Below are 27,171 nucleotides of genomic sequence, written 5' to 3'. Positions count from 1 at the left end.
AGTGGCACTATTAGAAGGGGTGTCACTATGGTCTTAACGCTCAAGCTATGTCCAGTGGGAAACACATCCAGTCACCTCCTGGTTGCCTTCAGATCAAGATATAGAACTCTCAGCTCCTTCTCCAGCACCATGTCTGTCTGCCCGCACTCTGCCACGTTTGCCGCTATGACGATAATGAACCAAACCTCCAAACTGTAAGGCAGCCCCGAGGAAATGTTGTCCTTTAGAAGAACTGCATGGCCGTGGTGCTTCTTCCCAGCAACGGAAACCCTAAGCCTGTGTGCATCCTGCTCCTTGTACCTCTTTGAAAATCAGTGCACACATTATCCCTCACACTAGCGTGTGCAACACACCATGGGACCATTGCTCAGGGTGCAAAAGGAGGTGCCTCTATTTAAAAACCACTGCCTAGTGTTTGATACAATGGGTGCTTCATATGTGATTATGTAAAGTTCTTATCAAAGGTCTTTCAATAATCGCAAATAAACTACTCCACAGGTGTGCAAATGCATCCCCAGGAAAGGGGTCTAGAGATGGAATTTCAAGGCCACAGGCTGTGCACTCTACATTTCCATAGACCATTACTTATTCCCTCCACAGATAATACGGGCAGCTCACACTCCAGTGCCTGACAACACTGTGAGCACGTCGCTCCCTCACCCTCACCAGGCTCCTGTTTTGGAGTCGTTAATGGACAAGCATATTGTTCCGTAGTTTCGGCTTGCCTCCCTCCCCCTCCTCTCCCTCCCCACTCCCTCTTGTATGTGTATCATGTATGTGTATGCACTCACATGCCGTCCTGTGTGAATGAGGATATGTGCGCACCATAACACACGAGCAGAGATTGGAGGCCAAGCCTGCCTGGGTGTCGTTCCTCATTAATCACTTTGGGACAAGGTCTCCTTGTTGTGTCCTGCATGGACACTAGGCAAGCGAGCTGGTGTTCAGGTTTCCTGGGACTCTTCTGTCTTTACCCCCTGTCTCTCCACAGGAGCACCAGGCTACAGGGGCTGGCTCTTTGTGTTCAAATCTTGCTTTCATGTGGGTTCTGGGGACTGAAACTCAGTTCCTTACACTTGAGCGGCAAACAGTTTTCCCCCTACTGGGCCATCTCCTCAGTCTGCATTTCTCATATATATTTTATCTTCTATTTATATTTCTGTGAGTTGTCAGTTCAGGAGTTACCCTGTTATTGTTCTGGGTTATTGGCCATATGACTTAGAACAAGGACCTTTGCATGTATTAAAGGCATCAGCCCTTTGGACTATGAAAACATTTTCCCCAATTTTCACTCAGTTTTATGTTTTATTCATAGTTAATTTACCACGCCAAAAATGTAGTTACATTGGTCACTTTTCTGTTGAGAGATGATTTTAAATTCCTAGGTATTTCAGCTTCTCGCATTGCAATCTTAAATGATATATTTTTTCATTACCTTTTCTTTAGAATACTTTATTATGAAATATATTATGAAATGGCACTTTAAAAGTATAAAATGTTTTTTAAAAATACATGTGTGTCCATTACTTAGCTTAAATAAAACATTACTGAGAAAGTTGAAACTTCCACCTGCCTCCTTTCCCCACATTCCTACCTCTCCCTCTGTAGTAATGACTTTCTCGTTGCTAAGACCAAATATCTGACAGTTAGCAATTTAAAAATATTTTCAGATTTATTTCATGATTGTGTGTGTGTGTGTGTGTGTGTGTGTGTGTGTGTGTGTCCCTGCAGGTGCTCAAGGAGGCTAGAAGAAGGTGTTGGATTCCCTGAGGTGGGAGTTACAGGCTATTGTGAGCCGCCTGGTATGCTGGGAACTGAACTTGGTCCCTTGTAAGAGCAGCACGTGCTCTTAACCACTGAGCCATCTCTGCAGGCCAAGAAGTGGCTTAAAGGAGGAAAAGTTTTATTTTGGCTCAAATTTTGTGGAATGTGTCCACCAAGGCAGTGAGGGAGGGCATGGTGGCAGGTGGCTTCATGGCAGCAGAAACTACATCTGGTTAAACAGAAATCAGAGAAATGACAGACAGTAGGACAGGACTATAAAGCTGGAGGCATGCCCTCTTCTAGTGACCCACTCCCTCTCCCTGGGCCATACCTCTAAAGGTTAGGTAATTTCTCTAAACATCAGCATCCGCTAGGTACACTGGGTGTCTAACACATGGGCCGGTGGAGGGCATTCCACCTCCAGAAGACTTTAAGGACATGGGAATATGTTCTCAGACAAGGCCTGGGGTTGTCCTGTGTGCTTCCCTCTGTAGCTTGCTTTGTCCTTCAATACACTTGACAGATTTTATCCGTACCAACACATTAGTTCCAGTTTATTACAATGACTATTTCACAGTTACCCACTTGGCTTTCTGGAAGTGGACATTAGGGTGTCCCTGTTGTCATTTGTTTATTAGAAACAAAGAGTCAAGGAAGTCTTTGTTGGGATCCTGAATAGTAAAGAGAGTTTCCCCAGCACAGAACTGTTTAATTCCATGTGCATTATCCCGGCTCATGGCATGCTGTCTTGAAGGAGACAGGGTCCTAAGAACTAGGCTTGAGAGGTCGCATGCTTTCTAATCCTGAGCTGCACTGAGAGTTGTGACACTTTCATGCTTTGCCAATCTGAGAGGGTGCAAAAGAGAATCCTGTTCAGTTTGAGTCACTTGATGAACAGTGAGTTTGAGCATCCTTCCTCACCCCCATCCCCATCAGTGTTGGGAATTGAACACAGGGCTGCATGCATGCAAGGTAAGCATTCTACCTTTGACCTCTAGGTACAGCCTGAGCATCATACATGTGTTCACTAACAAGGGGATGATGAATTAGACAAGAAAGTAGGGGATTCACCCAGGGGGTTCAGATACAAGCAGAGGTGCAGGAGAGATGAAGATTCAGCTGGAGCAAAGAAAGAACTAAAAAGCTAGTAGTTTGGGGGTTTTGGCAAAGATTGAGTCAGGATAACAAAGAGGGTTAAGAACAGATATAATCTGCTCAAGATTGTGTTGTAAAGCTTTATAAACAAATATAGAAGAGTCCTAATTATTTGTGTGATAGCTGGTTTAAAAATAAACTAAGAGAAACAAATACTGTTTTATAAAAATAACCTTAAAAAAAAATGGCACACCATGTTGGGCACCAAAACATTAGGGTTATTTTTTATAAAACTGTTTGGTTCTCATTTTCTCTCTTAACCTGGGTAACACAGAGATAGTTGAGATATCATTATATTTTTAATAAGCATAACTGAGCAATTATTACTCTATTTTTAACCCTCTAAGCTAATCTGGTTTCCTAGTAGGGTGCATCCCAGCAGTACTTAACACTTTGTAGCTTTTTCTGTTCTAGCTCTCTCTTCTGGTTTCTCCTGGACCTCTCCCATGGTTGAATCCTCTACCCCTCTTCCAGTCCTCTTCCCGTGGCTGACAGGAAGTCCATCCCTACTCTCTTCCCTGCTCAGTGATTGGCTATAAGCAGATTTATTGGCATATCAGGGGATAAATGTGGAGCATTTGCCAACAGTGAGACAGGATATCCTAAGAAAAAGGATAAATCAGATATAGGGGATACAGAAATCAGCATTTGAGTTACACAATAACCTTTTGCCTACAAACCACTAACTTATTTTAGTGCTAGTTCATAACTGTGAATTTGCTACTGTTATCAATCATAACATAAATATCTGATATGCAGAATATCTGATACTTGGCCCCTTTGAAAAGGTCATCCTACAGGGATTGTGGACCACAGGTTGGGAACTGCTGTTTTAGAGAGATATTTGGACTCCATTCTTGAAGCTTCTATCATGATGATCTCATTGGCCCACTTCCTAATACGTTGAAGTTACATGCCAACAAATTGTAGATGGGACACAAACATTCAATCTAATATAGCCTCTAAGTACTGAGTTAGCAGAAGCCATGGGTAAGAATCTAAGGCAGTAGTTAATACCAAGTTTTGAGACATTTTGACAAGCAGTAACCAACAGTTAATACATATAACGTAACTGGATTATATTCTTGTTCTTTCTAGTTTGCTACTGATTTTATGCCTTAGGATTTCAATATTTTCTATGTGTACAATGAACTTGGTTATAGCCAAAAAATCTTATTTGACTACTAACCGGGCAATACTGTAAGACTGAAATTCATAATTATTTATTATTTCACAATTTATTTTTGTATTTTTCTGAGCAACTAAAAAAAAAAATAATGTGGAGCATTACCAGCTTCTTTTGGTATACTTCAGAGAAATTTTTCTAGTTCTTTTTCTTGCCTTAAACTTAGGATTCTCCTTATACATAGCTGGTTGAATTCTGGGATTACAGACATGTGCAGGCACACCTGGCTGTTTTATTATTTTCTTGCCAAGTCCTACTTTTGCTCTGATGTTTGCAAGAGTGATTTTAAAGTGCTATTGCTTGTGAAATCTAGGGTAAGTCTGAAGTGTTCATAACCTTTGCTATCTGATAGCTTTCATAATCCATATTAAACTCTGCCCCAACAGAAACGATGATTCTTGTTCATTCCCTATGTATCAAAACAAAATAAACCAGGACAGATAGTCAAAGGTGGGCAAGCTTTTCCTTGTCATGGACAAATAGTAAATATTTTAGGCTTTGTGGTTCCAGTGACCCAGTTCAGCTGGGACAGCAGCTGTAAATAACAGACATGTGAATAGTCTACTTGTGCTCCAGTAGAATTTTGTGAATGAAGAAGAGAGGAGGGCTGGGTTCAGCCCATGGAGGATTGTTTGTGGAGCTTTGAAAAAAAATCAGCTTTCACAAACTAACTTACATACCAGCTCCCAGGAATCTTGTTAGAGTCAAGTTTTCTTCAGTAGGCTTGAAGGAAGCCTTTGCATTTCTCACCAGCTCTTGGCTGATGACTGTCTGCTGGGTTCCAAACACTCTGTCAGTATTGAAGCCAAGATGAATTAAGATCTTTCCCTTCCTCCTCCTTCTCCTCCCTCCTCCGCCTCTTCTGATTCGTTGAACTCATTTGTGAACAAGGGTAGGTGTAGTTCTTTTAAGCTCTTCTTAATTTCTTTGATGCCTATCTGTTCTTTAAACCTTCGATCTCTGTTAAGGTTGGTTTTAGGAAGCTACAGTTTCCTAGGAAACTTCATATTTATGTGCAAAGTGGTACATGGGATAATTATTAAAGATTCACTTCTGTCTGTGATATTTTTCAATTGGCTAAACTTTATCTCTATCCTGCTTCACTTTTTAAAAAAGGCCTGTTTCTTGAGGTTTTATCCTGTTGGATTTTTAAAATGTAGTTTCTGCTTTCACCTTTATATTCTCTCTCTCTCTCTCTCTCTCTCTCTCTCTCTCTCTCTCTCTCTCTCTCTCTCTCTCTCTCTCTCTCTCTCACCCTAGGGGAGGGTGTTACATTTTACTCCTAATTTCTTGCATTTCACATTCATTTGGTGACTTTTACTCTTTCTGTTTGTCAATCTAAAACATCTTTAAGACCATGGATTTTCCACTAAAGTTTGTTTTCATTATAGTACCTAGAATCTGTTTAATTATTATTGGTGTTTCCTGCATAGGCATCTTATATGATAATTACATGAGCTTCTACTTCTCTTTATGATACCTAGTTTTGAATTTAGTTTTAGCTTTACTGTGTGTTGATCTGAGAATGTTGTCTATAATACCTTCTCTTGATCCAACCATCTCAGCTCAGACAACAGAACTACCCTCTGCCTCACATTACCGTCTCAGAGTCTGTTCCTCCTCAAACCTTACCTGGTCTCCAGGTCTTAACAGTTTCCTCATCAACCTCTGGCCAATTAAATTGATCTCTTGAGTGGATAAAAGGTCCAACACAACTGAGACTCCCCTTGACTTATTCCTGTGCCAGTGTGAGACCAGAGTGCCTTGTCTGGGCAGGGTGGCATCTGTGTGGTATAACCTGAGGCCCCCATTACTCATGAATATGAATATGAATATGTTATACCTCTCAGCTATCCTTTGCGACCCCAAGTGGGGTAGTCAAGTCAGCAGTCCCAAGCTTCTGGTTATTACCTTCCACTATTTTATAATTACTGGAGCTTCATGCTTCAGGAAAGCAGCTATCTCTAGAGGACAAGCTAAGTGACAGGGATGTCTAAGTGACTATTCTCTTGACAGCTTATTCTGGAAGTCAGCTTTTTTTGTGTCATAACACATGTGCTTTCAGTGGTTGTTTGCTTGGTTCCCTATAAAGTTATCCTACCACAGTAAATTCTTCCCATGAGATCTTTGGGAGATTGTTGCAACGAACCTTAGTAAAAGGCCTTTATGGACCAGTGAGATGGCTCAGCAGGCAACATTACTGGCCTGATGCCTCAAGTTAGATCTCTGGAAACCACATGGTGGAAGGACAAAATGGGTCCTCAAAAGTTTTATACACACACACACACACACACACACACACACACACACAGAGAGAGAGAGAGAGAGAGAGAGAGAGAGAGAGAGAGAGAGAGAAACACATAACAACAATGATAATAAATGAAGAAGCAACTTGAAGACTCAAAGAATGAGAAATTCTCTCCGCAAAATAATAAGTATTACAGCAATGAAACAATAATTAAAATACTATGTGTAGCCTGTAAATATTTTTAATGCATCTCAGCTAACCCAGTTTGCAATTTTAGGTAAATGATGTCATTATTATTATGATCACAATAGCTTTGTAGGTTAGAAAACTTCAACTCAGAGAAGGTGAATGAGAAACATAAAGTCATGTACATTGTAAGCGTGAAAGAACCACATGTCTGTCTAACACAAAGATCCCATCATTATCCATGGTGTTTACCAAGTAGATCATATGTTTAATTGATGAATAATCTTATGCTGAAATGGATCACACATCACAACCCATAGAGGCTTACTCGCTAGAGAACATTCTATGAACCAGAGTAACACTAAGAATTCATCAGTCATAGGGCACAGCTTCTAGATAATAGCTTTCTAAGTTTATTTCTCAAATTTGTAATAATGAATAAAAGCTCATTCATTCATGGTTAGGACAGGCTTAGCATTTTTTAATGTCTAACATTTTTTCTAAGTTTGGTATTGAAATTCTTCCAAAGGCTTACATATTAGAGGCTTGATACCCATGGTGGCCTATTGGAAAGAATTGAAGTGTTTAAGGGAGGTCTTTAGGTCACTGGGCATGTCCTAGATGGTGGTTGTGGAATCCCAGAGCCTTGTTCTTCCTTTTTCTGTAGCTTTCTTCTGTCCTGTCCTCCCAGAATGACTCACTGCCTTGTCTTAGGATCAAAGCAATGTGGCCAATCAATTATGTACTGGAATATCCAAAACCACAAACTGAAATAAACTTTTCTTCTTTATAAGTTAATTATCTCAAGTATTTCATTATAGTAATGAAGTGCAAATACCAACTCCCATGAAAGATGGCGAATTAGTTGGAATAAATCATAGTGGTTGCTATAACAAACACGCCCCAATCCCTACTGATTTAAACAATAAATGATTTGTTTTTGCAGCTGCTGCTGCTCTGGCAAATTTCCAGTTACTCATGGTGACACTTTGACTCCTTTTCTTTATGGCACCCTTACTGCACCTTGGAGTCTTCTTCAATTAGTATTGTCATTCATCAAAAAAAAATTAAGAATATGGAAGACTTTTTCTGTCATTCACTTTTAGTTTCTGAAACAGGGTCTCAATCTCATTGTGTAGCCAAGGCTAGCCTTGAATTCTTGATGAACTTACCTCTACTTCCTGAGGACTAGAAGTATAATCACCACTTCTGGGCCCTGTCCAGTAAGGTTTGTCTTCATTTCATTTCTGTTACTGTGATAAAATTTCCTGGGGGAAGAAGCACTTTACTGTGCTTCCAAGTTACAGTCCATTGTTACTTGAAGCACATAGTGACATCCATAGTCAAGATCAGAGAGAGAGAGAGAGAGAGAGAGAGAGAGAGAGAGAGAGAGAGAGAGAGAGAGAGAGAGAGAAAGAGAAGGCTTGTGTGGCTACTTCTCAGCACACATTCTCTGCTCTTATTCAACACGTGACCCAAACCCAGCCATGGTGCTGCCCACTTTTAGGCTGAATCTTCCCACATCAATTAATGTGATCAATGTAATCCCCTACAGACATGGCCACAGGTCAACCTGATTGATGCAATCCCTCATTGAGACTCTCTTCCCAGGAGGTTCTAGATTGTGTCAAGTTGACAATGAATCCTAACCAGCATGGGTTGCCTATCTCTTCTGCCCATGTTCAATTAGCCATTTTTGATTCTCACAGTTCCCTAGAAAAGAGGGAGGAAAATGTAGTTCAGGGCCCCAAACAAAAGATAATACAGTCTGCAAATCCCACAGTGTTTTCTAGAAAGTTTGAGATCAGCTCTCACTAGTCTCTTACTCTGGATAGATAATAGTCGGTCCAGATGCTGTTACATCATCTAAGAGTTTCCCTAGCATAACCACTGATAGCTCCCACCCCAACCCACCCCCACCCATCTCTACAACTGGATTCTCCTCTTCAGTGCAAGTGATAGTTTTCAAGATACATCAGTATTTTCTTTGCTTCTTCTTTTTCTCTCGCAAGGTGGCCGGGCACCCATCTCTGGACTGTAGGGGCTGCTTTTAGGGATTTGCTTCTGATCTCTCTGGTCTCTCAGCAGGTCTCTCAGAGCTGGTGTTCATTATTGGCTATGGCTTCTGGGGTGATGTGATCTGTTCCAGGGAGAGCATGTGAGTGCAGCAGCCAGATGCATGTGGAGCATGGTTCTCTCCTTTCCGCATACACTCTTCCTTCAAGGAGAGTGGTGCTGACTTTTCCCTTCCAGTAGGTGTGTTCTCTGGGATGTCACTGCATGCTTAGGGAACAGCACTCTTCTCTCCTACTTCATGTACCTATGCCCCTTATGACACCATAAAACAGACTTCATTCATCTTACTAAAGTAACAAATTGACTGAAAAAAATAAATCTATCGTGGTTTCAGACTTGGTAGATGGAAGGAAGCTGCCATTTTCCCTCTTGTATCTTATGTGGAATGTCTCTCAGTTACCACATTTAGAACATGTACTGTCCTTGCAAGGGCAGTTTTTTTTTTAAATTTTATTTTATTTTATTTTATTTTAGAAGATGATGTGATGATTCGAATGATCAACATCCCATCTAGGCATGGGGATTTGGACACTTGGTCTCCAGTTTATGGCACTACTTGGAGGTTTTTAGGTGGTGAAGCCAAGCTGGAGGAAGCATGCCTCTGGGGGCCAGGCTTTGAGATTATAGGTCTCACTCTACTTCTGTTTGCTGCCCCTGCTTTGTGTTTCAAGTAACAGATGTGATCTCTAAGCTTCCTGCCTCTTCTGCCATGCCTGGTGCTTGCTGCCACCCCTCCCACCGTGATGGACTCAGCCTTCTGGAGCAGTAAGCCTGGAGAAACTCTACCATAGGTCACTGTGGGTCATGGTGTTTTATCACACAGCAATAGAAAATCACTAGGACAGATGGGGAAAGGTAGAGAACTTTAGGTGGAAAGAACCTCAAGTTCTATTACAAACTCTCCCAGACTTTTATGGGCCTTGAGGCTCTTCTATTCCTTGGCAAGAGAGGCATTATATTCTCCAGAAGAGAAATAATCTTCTAATTGAAACCCACATGGTAATGTCTTTGGGGGCAGAACACATTCGTCTGTAAGCCTATTAGTAGAATTGAAACAACTTAAATTTGGTATTTTTTTTTCAATACTTGCACAGTCATTTTCTAAGTGGCTGTTTTTGAACCTCATATTGTTTTTGTCCGGAAAAAGATTTCAAAGGTAGTTTCCTCTAAGATTGTGAGTTGTATATTGGTTTCTCGGCCTAATTTTGTGACTGGAGAGTCATCCCTTCCTCGAGTCACATGGACCATCCTCCTAAGAGGCTCCCTGAGGGGCTAAGGTGATGTAAGGGGATTCGAATGAGGCCATCTATGGAAGCACACACTTCATTTCATTCCTTAGACTCCTGCATGTCCTTTCCAAATGCTGCTCTGCCTTTAGCTTAACCCAACGTGGCTCAAACCACACGGTGTCCTCTGGCACCAGGGGAGCATATAAGCACAAGTCAGCAGCACAGTATGCCAGTGAGAGGTTTTCCAGGGCAGGGTGGGCACTGGATTTTTATTCTGAGATGCCACCATGTGGGTCCTGGGAATTGAACCTGGGTCCTCTGGAAGAGCAGCTCATTCTATTTAAAGCAAATTGTCTCTCCAGCCCAGTTCACCAGCTTTAATACTCTTTTTTTTTTCAGAACAGACTTAGAATAATTTTAATCGGTGAAAAAAGATAACCAATACATATTTAATGAAGCCCCATAGGACTAAGTATATTAGTATTGATTTTTGAAGGAAACAGTTATTGATTTAGATCTACAGCTCCCCAAACAGTGATGTCTACAAACTGCTCAGGGTTTTCTTGTTCTAGGTAAAAATCAAGTTCTAAAATCCTCTGCCCAGAAGAAGATTCTCAAAGTGGTTTTCTTGAAGGAGCACTCTGCTGAAGCCAGAATGAAAGGTAACTCCCAAGAAAGGATGAGGTGGAGATGGGGTTCAGCTCGGAATGGGGCTATCAGACCAAGTAAGCCATGAGCAGAGTCTACAGCAGTGACCAGCAATTCCCAGGCTCAGAAGTGAACACAGGATCCCTTCTGTTTAAGCAGTATCTTCTAGCCTTAAGGCTAGACCACAGGGTGTACCTGCAAGGTCTCTCTGCCTCTGCCTCTGCCTCTGCCTATCTTTCTATGTATCTCTCTGTGTGTATCTTGTGTATCTGCCTCTGTCTGTCTCTTTGACTCTCTCTCTCTCTCTCTCTCTCTCTCTCTCTCTCTCTCTCTCTCTCTCCCTCTGTCTCTGTCTCTCTCTCTGTCTCTCTGTCTCTCTGTCTCTGTCTCTGTCTCTCTGTCTCTCTCTCTGTCTCTCTGTCTCTGTCTCTGTCTCTCTCTGTCTCTGTCTCTCTCTGTCTCTCTGTCTCTGTCTCTGTCTCTCTCTGTCTCTCTCTCTGTCTCTCTCTGTCTCTGTCTCTGTCTCTCTCTCTCTCTCTCTCTCTCTCTCTCTCTCTCTGTGTGTGTGTGTGTGTGTGTGTGTGTGTGGGTGTGTGTGTACACCTTTAGGCTTTGTGATAATTCCATGGACAACATTCAGTAAAAGGCTGCAAAGAGGAACTGTGGTGTGATTGATGACCTTAGATGACTACAGGAATCAGATAGGTAACAATGGTTTTCTTTCTTTCTCTTTCTTTCTTTCTTTCTTTCTTTCTTTCTTTCTTTCTTTCTTTCTTTCTTCTCCCTTTCCTTTTGTGGGTGGTTATGGGTTGACCTGAAATTACATTCCTAATGCGTCAGGAAACCTGAACATGCCCAAACCCACTAGGCAGAGAGGTGGTGAGGTTTTTGGAAATGACCTCATCGTACACTTTCACTCACTCTAGTTTTAACTTGTCCTCATTCTGAGGCATGTGTGCCAGGCTCAGGTTGTCTCCTCTGCGAAATCTGCCTTGTGGCAGACATATGATTATGCACCTCATAACTCCCTCAGAAGAATCTCTGAAAGGTGTGTGGATTGACTGACGGTCCCCAGGTTCTGTCCTTTTGGATATGGAGCTGAGACCATGCTACAGAGCATTCCCCAGCAGTGACTGACTAATGAAGTGGTAGATCTGAGCCCTTCCTAGCTGGAGAAGGACTCTTAGGAAACCTGAGCTCCAGCCAGCAGTAACACTCTCCACACTTTCTCTGAGTTATGCTAACAGCCTTACCCATCCCTGTTCACACTGGCTTTTCTCTTTTTCACATGTGTCTCTCCAGCATTATGGTGGAAGACTTCCTCTCCCCACTGCTGCTCCCCTTTCCCTTGATCAGTTTCTAGAATTTTCCTAATCTAGGCTCTTGAAGATTTAATTCTGCCTTGGCTTCTGCTTCTTAAGGTAGGGTGAGGACTGGGGGCACTGTGCTAGCATAGCTCCTTTCCCAAAGCCCCTGCTCTCTGGGTATTTTCTGCTCTGCTAGTCAACCCTCCACCATTAAAACAAATACCCTGATAATCAACTAAAAAATAAAAAAGAGTTCATGTGGGCTCATTGCTTTGGAAGTGACCTCAGTTCGTGATTGATTTGCCCTGTTGCTTTGGGCCTGTGACAAGGAGATGCATGATAGGGTGAGGATGCAGCAGACCCAAACTGCCTAACGCATGGCCAACAAACTAGTTTCATTTATGCTTCTGTGATAAAAAAAAAATACTCTGTCAAAAAGCAACTTAAAGGAGAAAGGATTCATTTGGCTTTCAAATCTAAGTTATAGTCTACAGGAACTCAAGGCAGCTGTTAGTCACATCATATCTTACTTTTGCTCAACTTGATTTCTCTGCTCATCTATAGCTCAGGATCCCCAGCCCAGGGAATGGTACTGCCCACAGTGGATCTTCTCACATCAATTAACTTAACTAAACAATCTCCTGAAGTTGTGCTTATAAGCCAACCCATTGTAGACCATCCCTCCTCAAGACTGTCTTCCAAGGCCATTTCGAAGCTGACAATTAAAGGTAATCATCATGGCCAGGTAGTAAGAACAAGCAATAAGCAGTCTGATGTCTGGGGTTCCATAGTCTTCCTCAAGGCACAGCCCCACCACTTAGAGGGTTCTACTGCTTCTCAGTAATGCTGCATGGGGACACCACCTTCAACTCACAAACCACAGCTTCAGTGTTCACTTCTCAAATGATAGCATCACCTTAACTACCCTACGTGCATATAGCTAGCTACCTGTCCAGTTCTTGAGACCTTCATCTGGTAAGAAACAACTTAAGGGGAGAGAGGGCAGTTTTGGCTCATGGAGTCTGTTCTTCTCCTTCCTTCTCCTTCTCCTGGCCTATGGTAGGGTGACAACTATTTCCAACACTATGCTTCTCCATTCAATACACACTCTCTAGAAAAGTCCCTCCTAACATGGTTAGTGTGCCTCATTAGTGCCTTGGCTTTTTCTTAGTCTTAGAAAGTTGGCAAGTGAAATTATCCATGTCACTTGTATCCAGCCCTCTTGGCAGGCCATTTCCTCAGTTCCTTCTCCAGGACTTCAGAATTTTGCGGTGTCCAGATCAATAAGCTAGTTGCAGCAGGTAGAGGGACGTCAATACCTAAGGAAGGTGGTCTTTCAGAAGTACTGGTGTTTTCCTTTACTTATTCTAGGTCACTTGTGTATGAATACATGGCCATTGGCTCTTATCCTCATGGAGACCTCTCTTTCAGGATGTTTTGAATTTTTTCCTTTAAATATTTATTTATTATTTATTTACTGTGGGTGTGCATGTGTGTGTACATATATTTGCATGCCACAGCATGCATGTGTTCCGAGGAGAACTTGCAGGATTCTGTTCTCGTCATCTACTACTTGGATCCTAGGGATTGACTTCAGGACACCAAGTTTGGTAAGAGACATCTCTAGCCGCTGAGCTATCTGACCAGCCTGGTTATGAATTACATATATTGAATACTGTTCCAGTTATATACACTGACCATCTTGTTAGCTCACCTGGTGGCAACTATGAGAGGCAGAAAAATAGTAATAGTTCTCAAGAAGAAAATGTATTGACAGTCATACTGAGTGCTGTATATAGAATTGTAAAAACACTTTAAGGATGAAGAAATGCCAAGTTAGCCTCAGGTCCATTTAGGCTGGGCTTTCTCATAATTTACTTAGACTGTTTTGATCTTCAGAACTTTTCAGGCAGTTGGAAAAGGCTTTGTGGCCTCTTTGCAAGGGAAGGACTCTCATTTATTCATCCTTTGCTTGTGTCAAGCATCACACAGACCTTGAGGGCTCCATGGGTGTGGCTTTATTCTGTTTTATCTCCAGCATCATGAGTAGGTGAGAAAAATGCATTTCAATAAAAACAAAACAAAACCTTGTCCAAGACTCAGCAAGTAGCATACAGGAAAGATGTGAACCTTGAGATTTGTGAGGGTTTTTTTTTTTTTGGAGGGGTGTGATTTTGCCTGCTTCAAAATGATTGTTCCTAACCACTATACCACATTGCTTACCTGTGTATGGGGCTACACAGCCCTGACCACATACAGCATGATGTAATGGAACAAGTCTGGCCTAGAAGTCAGGAGGCTTAGGAGTTGGCACAGACTCCATCTTCAGAGTTTGACCTCTTTGAACTTCTAGATCCTTACACATAAAATGAGTTTAGTCCAGTCTAACTCACCAAATGGAATAAATAAGAATCAAAGGGTAAGGGGACATTCTGTGATCACACACTGAAGAGCTGAGGACAATGATGTAATGGTGGTGATGGTGGTGATGGCAATGGCAAGAGTCCTTATCATTGCTGCTGCTTCAGGAAGGTCTCAGGACTCTCAGTAATTGTCCCTTGGCTATGAGCTGAGTAGATACTTCTTCCCCCTGAGCAGTTTGGAGAAAAACAGGCAAAAAGATATAGATTTATTGGTGGCAAACAACATCTTCGAATCTTGAATACAAAGAAAAGCCATTGAGTCCCATACACCAACTTGAAGAGCTAAGCGAGACATAGGAGTTGGTTTGCCCTCATTTGGAAACTAGGCTCTTCCGTTTAACTCATTGTGGAGCAGGGACTAAGTTGCTCACCTAACAGATAAAATTCTTATGTTGTTGGGTCCTTGTGAGATGTATAACATATTAGAAGATGTGTCTAGACGAAGTTCCTGCTTCATAAATGCTGGTGGTGATAACAAACTGGCTTGCTAATCCGAGAAAAGGGCCTGTCTTTTGCTCTAGAAATATGCCACCCGAGATAGTAGAATCGGGTTTTTTAGGGATGGGCGCCTTGCAGAGACAGGCGGCTAGTATATTAGCCACTTTTCTCATCCATGTGACCAAATACCTGACAAGGAACATCTTAAGGGGAGAAAATGTTTATTTAGTCTCCCAGCTCAGAGGAGTGAAGTCTACCATGTGAGGAAAGAGATGGTGGTGGGGGTCCCTAAGCAGGGAGGAGGAAGACATGAATGGATGGTGGAACTCCCCCTCTTTCATATCTATATCTATAGATTAAGACATACATATCAATAGATATGATATCTATAGATACAGATATTGATATATATATCTTAAAAGTATACATCTTTTTCTTTCTTTTCATTGAGTACAAGTCCAGCCTATGGTATAATAGTGCCAACATTTAGGTCGGGCCTTCCAAACCACCTGTCTCCGTGCTGAGTACAAAATTCCTCAAACTTAGTTAGTTAGTCTAAGTGTCAGCGTCATACAGACTGATAGCATAGGAGTTTCTTTGATCAGATTAGTCTGCGGGGACAACTATGGGGCATTGTCTTGTTTGCTAATTAGTGGAGAGGAGCCCAGCTCACCGTGTGTAACATTTCCAGCAAGTGGTCCCGGTCTAGCCTGGTGGAGTTCATGGTGGGGTGAAGTTTAGAGTGGAGGCTCCTCCATCTCACACTGCTTCAGGAAATGGGAAGTGGGGTACAGTAGTAAGTTATGGCTTTCAAATCCCCACCAATTCCTACCTCATAAAGGAGCCACAGCCTACCAAAATAACACTAGCTGGGGAGCAAGCATTCAAAACACACCCATTACAGGGAAACAGGCGAACCGTACATTTTGACTCAGGGAAGTGGGGGGGGGGGGAGGGGGGAGAAAGCAAGTGTGCAACAGCAACAGATGAAAAGTGAGGCTGGACAGACCTTTAGAAAATGAGTCAGAAGGCCAGAACCATCAATATTTGGAAGAGGAAGGGACGGAAAAGTTAAGGTGTTCAGAACTGAGATTCAGAAAAGCAGGTATGCCTGAGGAGGGCAGGGGAGACTCCACCGCATTATTGACGGAAGCTCTGTGAACAGCTGTACCGAAGGAGGGGCTTCTGGGAAGGAATTATCCTTTATCAAGGGATAATTAATCCTCCTCCTGTGTCCTTAGTCTTAGTTCCTGCTGGGTGGAATCAGCAGGTGTCGGAGTTGGGATAGCCTCCAAGGGGCCTAAGAAACCTTGAAAGTGTATGGGTGGTGGTTCCATTAAGAACAGCCAGGTGTGGCCAGAAAGCAGAGGAGTCCTTGCATTGCACCTGGATGGAGATGTGAGGGAAAAGCAGGAGTCAAAGAGAACCAGACATTGGGTAAATCTGGGCGTGCAGGGGGCTTAGGGTTTCCCCTATTGGAGACTTTCAGGCTTAGGAGAGTGATGAGTGGGAACTCGGTGGATGGCATCAGATTGCCACAGGACTATCTGAGTGTTGGCTGCCTGTTAATGGGAGGCAGCATTAAATCAGCAGTTAATTAACAAGGTCCAAGATTAATAGGATCACTGCTAAGGTTATAATAAATATAATCCGTTTTTACCGTAGAAGCTCCAGAGACGTGATTCTGAAGCTGTTGACTGTTAGGATTGTGGTATTGGTGTGCTCTTAGTCTAATTTTGCAAATCATGTAAGGCAAGGGAGATGTTAGCAGAAGTGTAAGGTACAGACAAGCAGCTTTCTGTTTACCTCTAGGGAGAGCTGCGGAGTCCTTTAACCTGATAACATCTGGTGATCACTCCACCTGGCAAGTCAGCAATCCATGCTTGGGGTTTGATGGGGAAGCCTTCAAGGGATTGAACCACCATCGCTTTTGTTTGTGTGTTTGGTTTGGTTTGGTTTGGTTTCTAAAGTCTAGTTTAATCTTTTAAAAAATATTTTCCTAATAATTCTTACTATTTTGGTTATACTTTCCCCACTCAGTGTTGGGGGGGGGGAGGAGCAGATGGAGGGAGGGAGAGAGGGATCAGTTATGGGTCTGATCCTCAGGGGTCATGTGGTCTGGGAGGAGTCTCTGAGTCCTTTAGCTGTTCTTTACTGCTAGCTGTGCTGTCTGTTGGGGCTGAGTCCACGCCTTGATGGCTGTGGTGTTTCTCTCTTTCTCTGCCCACCTCTTTGCAGAATGCACACTGTCTGGAGTTCACTCTGCGTCTCCATGCTGTCTCTGATGAAGGGAACAGGTGTCTTTTCAGAGCTTCAGGACCCCGTCAGAGATGTCCTACATTCTCCTGGGATCTAGTGGACATTGGAGGGCAAGGGCCAAAACATTGGTCCTCTTGATTTCTATCATCACACTAGCCTCGGCCTACAAGTATGGTTATGGAACATTCAGAAGGTCAGCTAAACCAGAATTGAAGAATGAATTGTGCTTTAAAATTTAGCTATTGTATAACACTTGGATAAAGCTGGACAGAAACAGATTTTTAAATAAACCTCACGACTCGTGTTTCTTAATCGGAAGCCTGAACCACTCAGTAGAAACTACAAATAAATATTCTGAAAGAAGACTGAAGCCACAGGCCTACCTAGGTCAGTAAAACATAAATCTTTAGATTGTAGGACTAGCAGAGCCTAGAGGCTCAGACCCCAATGAGTACAATTGTCCACGAGGGTGAAGCTGGACCCTGGAGCAGAAACCAGCAGGTCCTGAGAGCCACTTTATCTTGCAAGCAATAGAGATTTAAAAAAAAAAAAAAAGCCTCTTACAGAAACAGAGCTGAGGCAATGACTAACCAACTTATCACGTGGCAGAAGCTATTTATCTGACTATTTCTATTCATTGTTGTTTGAAACCTTTAATGATACTACAAACTATAATGGATTTAGGCTAATTTGGCAGGTTTAATTATTGTGGCTGTTTATGTGTACACTACTTTGTAACCTGGAAACAATATAAAATATAAGCACATAATATGTATGTGCATAGACTATATACTCCAACTGCATATACATCACATGGGAACATATTTTACATTGTTTACATATATGACCACATACAAAGAGACTTTTAAAAATCAAATATTTTGTACTACTTTTTAGTCTTATATTACCCTGTTGATCAGACCACATTATGAAAACACCAACAATCCTTAACTCAAAATCAGTACTTTTAAATATGATTTTTTAATATAAAGTAGAAGACCTTTGATCTCACAGACAGTAGCCTGACCCGATTATTGGTAGTTTTCAGCAGGGTGAGCAGGAACAAGCATCTTGGTTCTTAAATGGCATTTTTCCTCTTTAATTTAAATTGCACAAGACAAGAACACTGGAAAGCCAATCTTTGAATGATGAGAGCACAGGCAATTGTTTTTACCTTTTAATGTTATACCCTTGAGTGAAATTCATCTTGGATCTGTGAGATACTAGTTACTGCTGTTATCTTAACACTTAGTAACAGTCATTATTGCAAGTGGAGTAAGTTTACTAGTTACAGATATTTATAAAAACCTCATACTTAACATTTTCATGCTAAAAATATTCTTGCAAAAGAAATAAGGCATAACAATTAATCCAACATGCATTTTGCAGTGTATCCTACCCAGAGGCATGCCAACTCACACCAAACACGTTTATGTCCCGTTCTTTTTGTTACTCATGAATATCACACATTGATGGATTAAAAATTAAATTCAAAAGTAATAACTTTAAGAATCGGTTTGTAAAAAAAAAAGAAACCACATCACTATGTGTCTAATCTTATAGTCTAGTAAAACTTTTATCTTATTACTCCAGTGAATTTTGTTTTCTATAAACAAATAGCATTTTAAGATTTTTATGAAACATTTAATAGATCCACTAACACCATTTTCACAGGTCTTAAGAAGGTAATTGGGTATCTCAGTTTCTAAGTACATACTTGTAAGGCTTTTAAAATGTATTACCAAAGAAATCCTATTCACACAGTCACACAGATAATTTTAAAATCAGCATGCTGAAACATTAAAAAAATTTTTTTAAATTTAAAAATAGTGGCAAAGCACAGAATAAATGGGTGAAAGAAAAAAAATGGTGTCAGGTTTGTTTCTCAGGTATTTTGAGAAATTCTAGGGGCAGTTCAATTCCATTCCTTGGTATCCCAACATAGAATGGCATGTAAACAATTACATGGAAATATATACTGTGCTATTTTTGGTTGTTAATTTGACAGCATCTAGAATTAACTGAAACCCAAGCATTTGGGTCCACCTGTAAGGAATTTTATCTTATTTATTTATTTATTTATTTATTTATTTATTTATTTATTTTGAGACAGAGTTTCTCTGTGTACCCCTGGCTGTCCTGGACTCCCTTTGTAGACCAGGTTGATATTGATCTTATAGAGATCGACCTGCCTCTGCCTCCCAAGCGCTGGAATTAAAAATGTGCACCACTACACCTGGCTAGGATTTTTTTTCTTAATGAAGTCATTTGAAGTGGGAAAGCTCAGTTTTAGCCCGAATCTTTTGAGGTGGGAAGATACAACTTTAATTCAGATCTTCGAGGTGGGAAGATCCACCTTAAATCTGGGCCACGCCCTCTTCTGGCAGCCTGTATCAAGGACCTCATTCTTGCTAGCAAGTCCATTCTTTCACTGACATTGGAGCCTACTTCTTCAGACTCTGGAGTACAGTGAAGACCAGCTGTGATATCCAGCCTTATGGGGTGAACAGCGACTAGAATCTTTGATTTCCAGGATCTTAGACAGCCATTATTTGACTAGTAAGACCACAGCCTCTAATAAAGCCCCTTTATATATACACACACATGTACATACCTACTTCATTCATATATATATATATATATACATACATACATACATACATACATACATTCTATACGTTCTGTTCCACACACTATACATCAATAAGGTAAAAGTTTCCATTTCCAATTACCTTCAGAGAGGACAATATTAGCCCTTGGGAAATCTGTAAAGCTGAAATTTGTTTGTCAGTCTGTCTTGAGTAGCCTCAGTTCCATAAGGTGGTTTCGTTAGGAATGGGTTCTTCTGGACTCAGTTGTTTAATGTGGGGGAAAAAAAACAGTGTTCAACAGTCAAGTCTGTGGGGTCTAAGGTTCCTGGGTCACCGGAAGTTATTAGGCTAACATAGTTATTTGATTTGGTAAGTTTTAGGGATAGTCTTTCACAGTGAAAAGGAAAATAAAAAAGACTGAGAGCAGCGAGACCATGTCACAGATACTCCACAGCCTTTTACTGACGGAGACTCTGTAAGCAGGAGGGTCTTTAGCATGGAAAAGCACATTATCTCATTAGATAACAAATCCTCTCTCACCTCATCCAAACTTCCAGTGACTTCGGGTTTTCTTAAGGCTTGGACTCCTCTACAGGTGACTGATAGGCACAGCTGAACTAGCCATTAAGAAGGAGACAGACGGACATAATGATTTGGGTCACCAGGCAGGCCAGCAGTAGAACTTAGATTCATTCTTTTGGACAAAAGAAAGTAGCTTTGTCTTGTGGCTGTGGCTGTGGCTGTGGCTGTGGCTGTGGCTGTGGCTGTGGCTGTGCCTTAATGGGCCTCAAGGAAGCCCAGACACCTCCAGCGTTTCCTCTGTTAATTTAAAGTCTAAAGAAGGGCAAAGGTGATGCTAGTCTTTCTAGTATCACTGCAGAAACAGGGGGTGGAGTCCAAAGCCTCAATAGCCTCTATAGCCATTGTAAAAAGCCCAAGGAAGCATTTCAGATTTAAGACAAGGCACTCTGGCCCTTCTCTAAAAGTCTCATGATCATTTCATACAAAAACAAAAGCAAACTTGCAGTTAGCCCAACTTCAAAAACCCCCATGGTCTTAACATGCTCTTTAACAGTCCCAACCCTGTTCAAGAGTCCAAAGTTCTGAGTCTGTTCTGAGACTCAAAGCAAACTCTTAACTGTGAGTCCCTGCAAAATGAAAACCAAAGTTATACACTTCCATTATACAATGGCAAAGAGTAAATATTTCCATTCCAAAAGGAAAGAATAAGAAGAGTGGAAGAGAATATTAGAAAAAAATCAAAACAGAAACCAACAAGGCAGACATGAAACCCTGGAGCACATGGTAGCATCAGCTGAATTTGAATGGGTCTGGGCAACCATGCCCCTATGGTCTTGCCATTGTAGCATACGAGTGCTCTGTTACGCCAGCTCCATTCCTTGCCTGCCTTTGCTTGCCAGATGTTCCTCATTGCTGGCCTCTCCAACAGTCTGATATGTGAACTAACTTAGGCCTCATTCTCAACAGCTCACACATGCCCCTGTCAGTGTCAGTGTCTCTCCAAAGGAAGTCCAGTTTGCTGTACTAATTATCTTTGCATTGGTATGACCAAAATACATGATAGAAACAACTTATGGGGGAATTCTACAACCTCAGAGCATTCTGGTCCATTATGGAGGGCAAGGGGCAGCAGAGCTCTTGATGGGAAACCCATGAGAGGCTCCTCACATTATGGTGAACGAGCAAGCAGAGAATGAGCCCCAAAGCAGGGCCTAAACTATAGCTTACAAAGGCACAATCCATAGTGACCTACTTATACTGAGTGGGTTCTGCTCCCTTAATGCTGTGCAGCCTACCTACCTACAGAGTAAGGCTTACAGTGCGAGCCTGTGGGGACATTCACATTCAACTAACATGAATGGTGTTCTAAAATTTTGGATATTTCTACCTGGAGAGTTTATTGCAGTTTTTTTTTTCCCACTTTCTTAGGTAGTTTTCTGAAGTCATGGATGATATCTTACTCATATGTGGGGGGGTGGAGGGTTAGGGAGCTTAACAAAAAAAAATGGTTAGATTACATAGGGAAGGGCAGCCCAGCCCTCTGGGCTGGACAGTTCAGGGTAGGGGATGACATATGCCAGCCAGGAAGGCCCTGTAACAGGCAAGGGATGAGGGATGGAGGGAGAATCACCAGTTCCTCTTTGAAATGTTAAATAGGCACCTCAGCCATTAGTCCGAGGTTTGAAACACTAGGAGCCAGGTCCCTTGGGGTCAGTGTGTGAATGTATGGGTGATGGAAAAGTGAAGCAAGCAAATGCAGAACCTTTAAAAAAAAAACATCATATCTCCTATGGAAGACAAGACTCAGACTTTTACACCTGCGCTGAGGAACTGTGCGTGCGTGTGTGCGTGTGTGCGTGTGTGTGTGTGTGTGTGTGTGTGTGTGTGTGTGTGTAGGGGAATGGGGTGGGGAGGGGTCACTGAACATGAAAGAGTTGGAGGCCTTAGTGCTACAAGTTCTCACAGACAGTGGAAAGGGCTCAATTGCTCAAGTTGGAGGAGAGGACAGACGCTTTAGAAAGCCAGAGGGTTGAGGGTACGGAGACCACAGCAGCCTGTAGGTAATTGGTCCCACAATGGCAGAACATCTCATGTTTAGTCATTTCTGAGTGAAGTAAGTGTAGACTTCCGGCAAATCTCTCCTTTTCACAGTCTCTGATTCAGATCCATTCTCGTGAAAGAGAAAGAGTTACGGAACTATTAAGACTTTTGTTCAAAATATCAAGGCAGCATTTTTTTTTGTTCATCAACCCAGATTTAAATTTTAATTTCATGGTACGCTGAGCCCACACACAGTTGTATCTATTAAGGTCACCCACTCCAAGCTCACCAGCTCATTCTGGGCGTTGATGACTGTGAAACTCTTTAGGAGATAAGAATCCGTCCTGGTTTCCTCTTCTTGGTGGTGACAGTTTTCATGTGACTCAAGACTTTTTGATGCTGACATACCTAGGTTTATCACCCTACCCAGTGGTCCTGTCACTGCTCCTTGCCCCAGCATCTGAGAAAACAAACACAAACATTCTACAAGAGCCTCTCTAAGCTTTGAAGCAAGGCGAGGTGGGGAAGGGAATGGTTGAGTCTTGCTTTGTTTCAGGAAGAGACACATGTACTTCATTTGGGTTCTTTGCTTAGTTCTTCACTTCCTTCCTTAAAATCACCATTTCCTCTTTGAGCTACTCATAACACAATGGCCAGAGCGCACTTAGCTTTTATAGTACTTATTGTTTTTAGAATAATGGATGGTGAATTGGTTAAATTATTTTTTTTTTTTGTCTTCTACCCAATGTGAGTCTAGAATTTCCTGGAGGGCAATGAAGTGATTAGAAGGCTGGGTTTTAATTGACCTGAAAATCATTCACATCTGAAGGTAAATGAATATCAACATGCACATACGCAAATGATTCCAGCATGCGTATTATATAACATAACTGCATCCACACGGGTAGGAACTATCACAGATATTTACTGGTCTTTGTGGCATGTACATATTTATATAAGAAAGGTCCTCAGGCAGAAACTGTCTACTGGCCCCTTGCAAAGCACACCTGTAAGTCAATCATGCTAAATTCAGCACTTGCAGAGACGTGAATGGGATTAGCAACAAGAACTAACAGAGAAGGAGGAAAAGCAACACTGGGAAAGTTCTACAAACCTCCATGAATGCAAACTAGGGAGCTGCTGGGAGCCGGCCAGTACCCTTGTATCCTTTTTCCACAGCCCCTGAACTCCCTCTGGGTAGCTGTCCTTCCCTCCTCACTTCTGCAACTGCGTGTGTGTGTGTGTGTGTGTGTGTGTGTGTGTGTGTGTGTGTGTATTCACATATACACTCTGGTAGAGGTCAGGAGCTGATGTCATATGTCTGTCCTTAATCCTTAATTGCTTTCCATCTCATTTCATTTACAGTGCTGGGAACTGAACTTAAGACATCATACAGGCCAGGCAAGCACTCTACCACTGAGCTGTACTCCCGGCTTCACTTTTTTTTTTTTTTTTTTGGAGACAGAGTCTCATATTGAACCTGTAGCTTCTTGATACAGATAGGCCAGCTGACTAATACTCAAGGCTCTGTCTATCTCTGAGCCACACATGGGCCACCATACCTGCTTGTTTGTTTGTTTGTTTGTTTGTTTGTTTGTAGTATGAACTCTGGAGTTCCGCACTCAGGTCCTCATGTTTGCAGGCCCTTTACTAAGTTACCTCTGCAGCCTTGCAACAGTTCTCTCTCTCTCCTTCTCTCTCTCTCTCTCTCTCTCTCTCTCTCTCTCTCTCTCTCTCTCTCTCTTCCTTTCCCTCTCTCTGTTGTCTCTGTTGTTGTTAAAACTAATTTGAAAAGGAAAAACTAATTCTGTTGTTTTTGTTATACATAAAACTTTGAGTCTAACTTCCCCAGCCCAGAACATTTATATTTTTCTTCATACACTGCAGAAAAGATATGTTGATACATTGAAGAAATAGCAAGACTATAGGGTTAGAATAGTGGAGAGACCATGATGATTCTGCAAAGCCATTTAGCTGTGTGAAAGCTTACCTATTTATTCAGCCAGTCAACAGGGATTGGAAACCTCTCGCCTGGTGAGAAGACAAATATAAGAATGAATAAATCCTGTCCTCTGCCCAGGGTACTGGAGATTACCCTGCTCGCAAAACTTCCTGAGGTCAGGAGGTAAATGCTCACACAGTGAGCACATGGCCCGCTGGGAAGGTAGCGGCGCAGAAAGCAACTGGAGAGCAACCAGAGGGGAGAACCTTCCTGCAGAAGTGCATGATGGGCCCAGAGTGACACTCTGCAGAGCTGGAGAGCAACACATACAAAGGGGCAGAAGCAGCTCATGTCTGGGCGGTGTGACCAGTGTTTTGGTTCGGAGGGAGAGAGATTAAAACAGTAAGAGAGTGAGGGGCGCTAGTTATGAGTGTTCAAGATGTCTCAACAACCAGATTCCTTTTTCTTATCAGCTATAAATGGGACGGCAAGTGCTGACGTCCGTTTGGTGGCAAAGAAAAGGATTAAGTGTCAGTGACGAGAGAAGGTGACTGAGGAAATGTTGGACTCTTTGGCTGTGAATTTCTGGCTTTCTTGGAAGAAATATGTCTTGTTTGAATGGCTGGGTGTTGCGGTTTCACTTGGCAAGCAAAAATCTGATGAGGGGAATGGAAGCCACGTTTTGAGGCCTTTCAATTGAAGCCAAGAGTGAGAAGACTTTTGCCCTACGTTCCTCACCACGGCCTCTCAAGAAGAGCACATACTTTCTTCCTTTGAGGTGCAGGCCTTTTCACTTGGGAAGGAAACCATGATTTCAAGAGTCCAAAACATCAAGTGACTCATACAAACCCTAGTTTGATGAGGTAAGTATGTCTAAATGAAAGCCACATGGCTCCATTTCCCTAAAGGGCCGCACAGATTTCAACCCAGGGAGCAAGGAGCTAGGGGCAAATCACGCCCTGGACTTAATCCAAATGTAAATGTTGGAGAGCTTGTTTGGCATTTCCATGAGTCTGTGCAGAAATCTAGTTATGGAACTCTGTTGTGTTCTGGGAAGTCCTCCCAGAATTGGGATCTTTCATGTGCTTAGGCTTGTGCATACCTTTGTATATGTGTGTGTGTGTGTGTGTTCTTGTGTGTTCAGGTGTGCTGTATGTGTGTGGAAATCATAAGAAAACCTCCAGTCTCCTCAGACATTTTTTTTTTGCCTTTTTTTTTTTTAAAGACAGAATCTCTCACTGGCCTCAAACTAGCCAAACAGACGTGTTGGCTGCTCGGTGAGTCAGGGATCCTGCTAACCTTACCTCCCAGTCCAGAAATTCTAGCACATGCCACTATACCTATTTTTTGTTTATTTTTTACATGGGCATCGGGGGTGGAGGTGGGGCTCAAACACAGGTGATCATGCTTTCAAGGTAAGCACTTGACCAACTGAGCCATCTCCCCATCCAGAATTAGAATCATTGGTGAACAAGTGTGGAAAAGTAGTCCAAACAGGTTTGGGGACACTTACTGTGTGGAGTATACAATGGCTCACATGGGTCATTAAAAATCTCGGCTCCTGAGACAAACTCCCAACGACTCATAAGAAGTCCCCTTTGATTCCTGGTGACAACACACAATCAAGCTTATGTGAATAGGGTCTCACTAGGTTATGCTGCTTTCAGCAGTTAGTGGCTTGTAAGACGTAATGGTTTATTTATTTATTTATTTTTGTCTGTATTTTATTGCATCGGCTGCAGGGAGCCGGACAGAGATGGTCTCCACACGGGTAAGATACAGGGAAGAACAAAAGCCCCTTCTCTGGCCACTTCATTCTCCAGGCAAAGAAATCACAGACAAAATCATTGCTTCTCCCAACTTTTGCCTACAAGTGTTATAAGCAGCTTCTACTTGTACTTGACTGGACAAAGAAAGTCACATGTCTGAGTCTGTCCATAGAGAAGAAAATCCCACAGGAGTGAGTTGCACCGTGGGACTGTCCTACAGGATGGCTCTGTATAAACAAAGATCCTTTCTTGTGTTTATCACATAGAGAGTGCTGGGATTTAGTAAGTAGGAAACAGACATTGACTGGCTGCATACCAAGTACACTTTCCATACTTTTCCCTCTGAAAAGTAGGCCTGTTGATATTAGTTCTTTAGAGGGATTCGAAAGAGATCAAATATTAATTAGCTCAGTTTAATCATTTAGTATTGTATTAAGATCACGATACCACATTGATCCTATAAATAGATGTCAGCATAATTTCTCAATTCAGAAAAAACAAAAACCAAAGAAGGTCAAATGACATAGCCGTGGGTGACCTTGAACTTGTGACGTTCCTGTCTCCACCTCCCATGTGCTGGGATTACAGAAGTGGCTCACCATACCTACCCAGCCTCTTCCTTTATTTTTATGGCACAAGACAGTAAAAGTTCTGGAGGAGTCATAATGTGAGCACTTTGTAAGCTGGTACCCTAGAAAGGATGCATCAGGCTCCTTCGTGGTTTCCAGGTCTCTCCCTGCCATCTGCACTCTCAGTGAGCCCCGTCTGCAGCAGTGCCTGGTCTTGCCCTGTGTGTTCTCCTGAGGTGAGCCTGTTCTGGGATACCCAGTTGCATAGATCCAGGGTGATTTATCAAGGTTCCAAGCGTCTCTGTTAATAGGACAAGGATAGTCTTTGCCTACAGCCTTTAGCTACCTCGATTGCAAACAATAATGCACTTGAAAATGCCTCTCTGGAAGCCAGACTTGGTGGAGCAAGCCTGGACTCCCAGGCCACTGGCAACAAAGCCAGGAGGACTGTTTGAGGCCAGCCTGAGCTACGCTGAGATATAGTGTAACAAGCAAAGCTCTGTGGGAGCTTCCTCTTAGTTTAAGTAGCTAGTCAGTCCCGTGAGGACATGTGACCTGTTGCTGGAGATGCAAGAATTCTCCAGCAAATGTTTGCAGACAGGAGACACAAAGGCAACCCACTCCATTTTTCTGTCAGATTTTTCAAAACAACAATATTCTGTCAACCAGCGTAAAGCACGGGGCTCAGAAGTATTCGCAGTCCGTTTAGTTAGAATACTGCTGTCTCCACATTCTGGAGTTTTAAAGCAATGCTCATCATTAATCACTCATCTTAGTCATCACTCTGTTAATTCGACACAATGAATAATTTGGAAGCCT

General features: G+C 42.3%; 2 long non-coding RNA genes across 6 annotated transcripts in view; one reads left to right on the top strand and one right to left on the bottom strand.

Moving 5' to 3' along the window:
- LOC311598599 overlaps positions 1 to 17,007 on the top strand; it is a 29,966-nt gene extending 12,959 nt beyond the window's left edge. Inside the window, exons 4-5 of the long non-coding RNA XR_014779597.1 lie at positions 10,417 to 10,506; positions 16,899 to 17,007. This is a non-coding gene — a long non-coding RNA (uncharacterized lncRNA). The remainder of the gene's footprint in view (positions 1 to 10,416; positions 10,507 to 16,898) is intronic.
- The window catches only part of LOC311598598, a 512,559-nt gene continuing 497,285 nt past the window's right edge, over positions 11,898 to 27,171 (bottom strand). For 4 of the 5 annotated variants that reach the window (XR_014779593.1, XR_014779594.1, XR_014779595.1 and 1 more), the window contains 7 exons: positions 24,063 to 24,103; positions 22,362 to 22,532; positions 20,051 to 20,127; positions 19,652 to 19,764; positions 16,889 to 17,082; positions 15,334 to 15,424; positions 11,898 to 14,389 (listed from right to left, as the gene is read on the bottom strand). This is a non-coding gene — a long non-coding RNA (uncharacterized lncRNA). Of the gene's footprint in view, positions 14,390 to 15,333; positions 15,428 to 16,888; positions 17,083 to 19,651; positions 19,765 to 20,050; positions 20,128 to 22,361; positions 22,533 to 24,062; positions 24,104 to 27,171 lie in introns of all 5 variants that reach the window. The other variant, XR_014779592.1, reaches the window with a different exon arrangement.

Source organism: Acomys minous, assembly GCF_964271855.1.
Source record: "Acomys minous genome assembly, chromosome: 5".
In the NCBI taxonomy this organism is placed as follows: Eukaryota; Metazoa; Chordata; class Mammalia; order Rodentia; family Muridae; genus Acomys; species Acomys minous.
This window is presented reverse-complemented; position numbering and strand designations above follow the sequence as displayed.